Below are 6,753 nucleotides of genomic sequence, written 5' to 3' on the forward strand. Positions count from 1 at the left end.
CACCAGCATCATCATCATAATCACCGTCATAATCGTGATCACCATCACCCTCATCATTATATCATCACCACCATATCCACCACTGTCATCATCACCATCATCATTATCACCGTCATCACCATCACCACCATACCGCCATCATCATCATCACTATCATCACCATCGTCACCATCCTCATCACCATCACCATCACCCTCATCATCATTATATCATCATCACCATCGCTATCACTGTCATCATCATCATTAACATAATCACCACTATCACCATCATCACCATCACCATATCATCATCATCAGTATCATCACCATCCTCATCACCATTACCATCATCACCATCACCCTCATCATCATCATATCATCACCATCTCCATCACCACCACCATCATCATCACCATCACGACCATCACCACCATCATCACCATCATCATCACTATCATCATCACTATCATCATCACCACCATCACCATCACCATCATCATCATCATCACTATCATCACCACCATCGTCATCATTACTATCATGATCACCATCATCACTACCATCATCACCATCATCACCATCACCATCATCACCATCATCACCATCATCACCATCACCATCATCACCATCATCACCATCATCACCATCACCATCATCACCATCATCACCATCACCATCATCACCATCACCATCATCATCACTATCATCACCATCATCATCATCATTACTATCATGATCACCATCATCACTACCATCATCACCATCACCATCACCATCACCATACCGTCATCATTATCACCACCATCCTAATCACCATCACCATCATCATCACCATCATCACCACTATCATCATCAGCACCATCATCACCATCACCATACCATCATCATCATCACCATCATAACCATCTCCATCACCATCATCATTACCATCCTCATCACCATCACCATCATCATCATTACCATCCTTACCATCTTCATCACCATCATCATCATTACCATCACCCTCATTACCATCACTATCATCGCCATCGTGGTCATTCTTACCATTACCATCATTATCTTTATCATTATCTGATGCCTCAGGATGATTTCCAGTGCTGGCTACTACCCTTGTATCTCTGCCTCCTTCCACCCTTCTAGAAGAAAGAAATGCTTCTCTTTCTTCTCTTTCCCTCTTCCCTTCTCTCTTTCCTCTATCTTGTTCAGTGTGGGCCTCTTCTTTGCTGCCTCCACCCTGGCTTCCCCTTTTCACTTCTCCCTCTCATTCCCTTCCTCTCTTTGTATTTATCTCACTGTTTCTCCTTGTGTTTTGATTTTTTTTGTTGTTTGCTTGCTTGTTTCTTCATCACCCTGCTCCCTCCTTGTTTCTGTCCTACTTTCTACTGCTTTCCACTCTTTTATCTCTGTTTTATCTCTTTCAAGTCCTCTTCATCCTCTTCTCCCTCTTCTTCTGTGTCTGCCTTCTGCTCTTTTCTCCTATTCTCTTCATCTTTCTCCTTCTGTGTGCTTCTCTTTGTGATCAGTTCTATTTCTGCCTCTCTTCATTTGTGCTTCTCTCTTTTTTCCCTTCTCTCTCTGTCCTGTCTACTCCCCTCCTGCACCCACAATGGCTCCCTCACTTTCTTTTATTCTTTCTTTCCTTTTTTCTTTTCTTTTTTCTTTTTTGAGACAGAGTTTCACTCTTGTTGCCCAGGCTGGAGTGCAATGGCACAGTCTCAGCTCATTGCAACCTCCCCCTCCAGGGTTCAAGTGATTCTCCTGCCTCAGCCTCCTGAGTAACTGGGATTACAGGCACCTGCCACCATGCCCAGCTAATTTTTTGTATTTTTAATAGAGAACGGGTTTCACCATGTTGGCCAGGCTGGTCTTGAACTCCTGACCACAGGTGATCTGCCCGTCTCAGCCTCCCAAAGTGCTGGGATTACAGGCATGAGCCACCATGCCCGACGTACTTTTATTTCTGTTTTACATTATTTCTCTATCTCCTTACCCTATCTTTCCCTCTGTCTTTCCTTCTATGTAGGACTTTTCTGTCTTCCCATTTTTTTCTCTATTTCCCCCTCTCCTCCTCCCACTCTTGTCTTATTTTTCTTCTCTTGCTTTGCTTCCCTTGTGTCTGTTCTTTAGTTTCTCTCCTTCTTGGTCACTGTCTCTGAATTATGTCTCCAATTTTGGTCTCACTTGTTTCTCTTTCTTTGCATGTGTGTTTCTGCCACCCAATCTTCCTGTCACGCTATAATTTGGGCTTTGTTTTTCTTTCTCTCTCATTTCACCTTCCTCCTCCCATTCATATCTCTGATCTCCTCCCCCTTTTCTATCATTCTGCTTCTACCTGTACTTCTCTTGGGGCCTTTTTAACCTATTTATATTTGTAATTTCATAGATGTTTGTCTATTGCCTTCTCTTCATCCACCCATCCATCTGTCCTTCCTTCCTTCCTTTCTATCCATCCGCCCACCCATTTGTCTGTATATCCATCTTGTCTGTCCATTCATCTATCTATCCACCTACCTGTCCATTCATCCACCCACTTATCCATCCATCCGTCCATTTATCCATCCACCTATCCCTCCATCCATTCATCCATCCATCCTCCATCCCTCTTCCTGCCAATCCATCAATTTATCTATCTGCCTGTCCTTTCATCCAAGGCTCCTACCCAGTCGTAAGACTCTGACAGGCTGAGAAAGCAAGGCAAAGGCTTTGGTTTTATAGACCACACTCTCACAACCAGAGGAGGAACTCTGGCTGGGCTCTGGGTTAGAATGGGGATGTGGGTTGCTGAGACAGTCAGACTTGGGAGCCAGGAAATGCAAATTCTGGCCTTGACTCTGCTCCATGTGTGTTTTGCATGACCACAGATGAGACAGTGGTCATCAGGATAGTACACAAGTGAGAGAAAACATCTTCAAAGTACTCCACAAAGAAGGAAGCAATACTTTTAATAGGGCTGACAGAGCTGGTGGGTGGTTTAGACTATAAGTCCATGGTCTAATGTTCTCAACTGTTGATCTCCAGCCTTCTTGGAGGCTGCTGACCCATCTCCTAAAGCATAACCCCAACCTCATGAAGCTGACTCTGCTGCCTGAGATTGTGCCCTCAAGGTGACTACCCCAGAATCTTACACCCCAAGCACCTCTAGAAGCCCTTGTTATAATCCAAGACCCAAAGGATGCCACTATAGTGGAAACTCTAGTGGATTCACTTTACTGGATGCTGGGGTGGATGTTCTGGGAGGCCATTGTGTTGGAGTCACTGTAGTGGATTCTGGAGTGGATGCTGTAGTGGATGTGGTGATTGCTGTGGTGGATCCACGATGCTGTAGTGGAGGTAGCAGACGCTGTAGTGGAGGTAGTGGATGCTGTAGTGGAGGTAGCGGACACTGTAGTGGAGGTAGCGGATGCTGTGGTGGAAGTAGTAGATGCTGTAGTGGAGGTAGTGGATGCTCTAGTGGAGGTAGTGGATTCTCTAGTGAAGGTAGTGGATGCTGTAGTGGATGCTGTAGCAGAGGTAGTGGATATTGTAGTGGAGGTAGTGGATGCTTTAGTGGAGGCATTGGTTGTTGTAGTGGAGGTAGTGGTTGTTGTAGTGGAGGTAGTGGTTGTTGTAGTGGAGGTAGTGGATGCTCTAGTGGAGGTAGTGGTTGTTGTAGTGGAGGTAGTGGTTGTTGTAGTGGAGGTAGTGTTTGTTGTAGTGGAGGTAGTGAATGCTGTAGTGGAGATAGTGGATGCTCTAGTGGAGGTAGTGGTTGTTGTAGTGGAGGTAGTGGTTGTTGTAGTGGCGGTAGTGGATGCTCTAGTGGAGGTAGTGGTTGTTGTAGTGGAGGTAGTGGTTGTTGTAGTGGAGGTAGTGTTTGTTGTAGTGGAGGTAGTGAATGCTGTAGTGGAGATAGTGGATGCTCTAGTGGAGGTAGTGGTTGTTGTAGTGGAGGTAGTGGTTGTTGTAGTGGCGGTAGTGGATGCTCTAGTGGAGGTAGTGGTTGTTGTAGTGGAGGTAGTGGTTGTTGTAGTGGAGGTAGTGGATGCTCTAGTGGAGGTAGTGGTTGTTGTAGTGGAGGTAGTGTTTGTTGTAGTGGAGGTAGTGGTTGTTGTAGTGGAGGTAGTGTTTGTTGTAGTGGAGGTAGTGGTTGTTGTAGTGGAGGTAGTGGTTGTTGTAGTGGAGGTAGTGGTTGTTGTAGTGGAGGTAGTGTTTGTTGTAGTGGAGGTAGTGAATGCTGTAGTGGAGATAGTGGATGCTCTAGTGGAGGTAGTGGTTGTTGTAGTGGAGGTAGTGGATGCTCTAGTGGAGGTAGTGGTTGTTGTAGTGGAGGTAGTGGATGCTCTAGTGGAGGTAGTGGTTGTTGTAGTGGAGGTAGTGGTTGTTGTAGTGGAGGTAGTGGTTGTTGTAGTGGAGGTAGTGGTTGTTGTAGTGGAGGTAGTGAATGCTGTAGTGGAGATAGTGGATGCTCTAGTGGAGGTAGTGGTTGTTGTAGTGGAGGTAGTGGTTGTTGTAGTGGAGGTAGTGTTTGTTGTAGTGGAGGTAGTGAATGCTGTAGTGGAGATAGTGGATGCTCTAGTGGAGGTAGTGGTTGTTGTAGTGGAGATAGTGGATGCTCTAGTGGAGGTAGTGGTTGTTGTAGTGGAGGTAGTGGTTGTTGTAGTGGAGGTAGTGTTTGTTGTAGTGGAGGTAGTGGTTGTTGTAGTGGAGGTAGTGAATGCTGTAGTGGAGATAGTGGATGCTCTAGTGGAGGTAGTGGTTGTTGTAGTGGAGGTAGTGGATGCTCTAGTGGATGTTGTAGTGGATGCAGCAAGAGCCGTGGCACATCCACTGTTGTGGATGTTGTCGTGCACCACCCAGATCACCCCATTCAGAACTAAGTGCTCACTCTTCCAACTTCCAGGAAAGTTGTCTTCTGGAAACTTGACAACTGAGTCCCTCTTCCGGAACTTTCCTAGGTTTAAGGGAGTTATTTTGTCCAAGGTTATTCCTCCTCCCCAGAGAGCAGCCGCATTTGATGGTTGATGTAGGGTATGACAGGTTGGTCCCCGTGCCTAAACAATGCTATGAATTCAATTGTGCACCCCCAAATATATCAACTCTTGGTCCCCAGGACCTCAGAATGTGGCCTTATCTGGAAATAGGGTTTCGGGGGGTTTTTTGTTTGTTTGTTTGTTTGCTTTTGAGATAGAGTTTCACTCTTGTTGTCTAGGCTGGAGTGCAATGGTGCAATCTCAGCTCACTGCAACCTCCGCCTCCTGGGTTCAAGCGATTCTCCTGCCTCAGCCTCCCAAGTAGCTGGGATCACAGGCATGCGCCACCATGCCCAGCTGATTTTTTATTTTCAATAGAGACAGGGTTTCTCCTTGATGGTCAGGCTGGTCTCGAACTCCCCACCTCAGGTGATCTGCCCACCTCGGCCTCCCAAAGTGCTGAGATTACAGGCATGAGCCACTACACCCGGCCTTGTATTCATTTCTTTTTTTTTTTAAGATGGAGTCTTGCCCTTGTTGCCCAGGTTGGAGTGCAGTGGCATGATCTCGGCTCATTGCAACCTCTGCCTCCTGGGTTCAAGCGATTCTCCTGCCTCAGTCTCCCGAGTAGCTGGGACTACTGGCATGTGCCACCACGCCTGGCTAATTTTTTTTTTTTTTTTTTTGGTATTTTTAGTAGAGATGGGTTTTTGCCATGTTGGCCAGGCTGGTCTCAAACTCCTGATCTCAAGTGATCAGCCCATCTTGGCCTCCCAAAGTGCTGGGATTACAGGTGTGTATTCACCTTTTTAAATGTTCTGTAGTAGGAGTGTTTTTCAAGGTAATTAGCCCGCCATACTGCAGACAAGTCTCCTTGTTTCATATTGATCTTTTTTTCTTATGGGCTTCTTCCCAGCTGAGTCAAATTTGCTTTACATTCCAGAGAAGAAAGTGAAGACCATCGATTATGAAACTTCCATTGCTCACTGGGATCCATGATCACAAAGGCAGTGGCTATCTTGTCTGTGGAGACGAAGAGATTTCCCTTATTCAAAGTGAATAATTGCAAATTGCGTTCTAGGAGACCAATGTCATGTTGTTAATGGAAGGATTAAACGCTAATGGGCTCACATGTCTAATTGGTGATTATTGTTTTCAGAAGATAGACATATGTTAGCCATCAGAGCAATCATTTAGAAAACAGGTTAAAGCCATCGAGGAATGAAAGTCATTGAGGAAAAGAGATTAAAGTCATTGAGCCCGGTTACAGCTGGGATCAGTGGGTCACGCCTGTAACCCCAGCACTTTGGGAGGCCAAGGTGGGTGGATCACCTGAGGTCAGGGGTTTGAGACCATTCTGGCCAACATGGTGAAACCCCGTCTCTACTAAAAATACACAAATTTGCTTGGCGTGGTGGCATGCACCCGTAATCCCAGCTACTCGGGAGGCCTGAGGCAGGAGAATTGCTTGAACCTGGGAGGCAGAGACCGCAGTGAGCTGAGATCGCACCACTGTACTCCAGCCTGGGCAACAGACCACGACTCCATCTCAAACAAACGAACAAACAACAACAACAACAAAGTGAATAAATTGTACGGTTGCTCTCTAGGAGACCGATGCATTGTTCTTCGTGGAAGGAGTAAATGCTAATTGATTCACCTAATTGGTGATTATTGTTTTCAGAAGACGGACATCAGGGCAATCATTTGGAAATGAGCTTGAATCCACTGAGGACTGAAAAGGAGACTATTATGCTGTTTAGCACCAAGATGTGCTACAGTTTCTAAGTTTTACCGTGTTGTGTGTGTTGTGAACAACCAAA

This window comes from Chlorocebus sabaeus, chromosome 6 (genome assembly GCF_047675955.1).
Source record: "Chlorocebus sabaeus isolate Y175 chromosome 6, mChlSab1.0.hap1, whole genome shotgun sequence".
Classification (NCBI taxonomy): domain Eukaryota; kingdom Metazoa; phylum Chordata; class Mammalia; order Primates; family Cercopithecidae; genus Chlorocebus; species Chlorocebus sabaeus.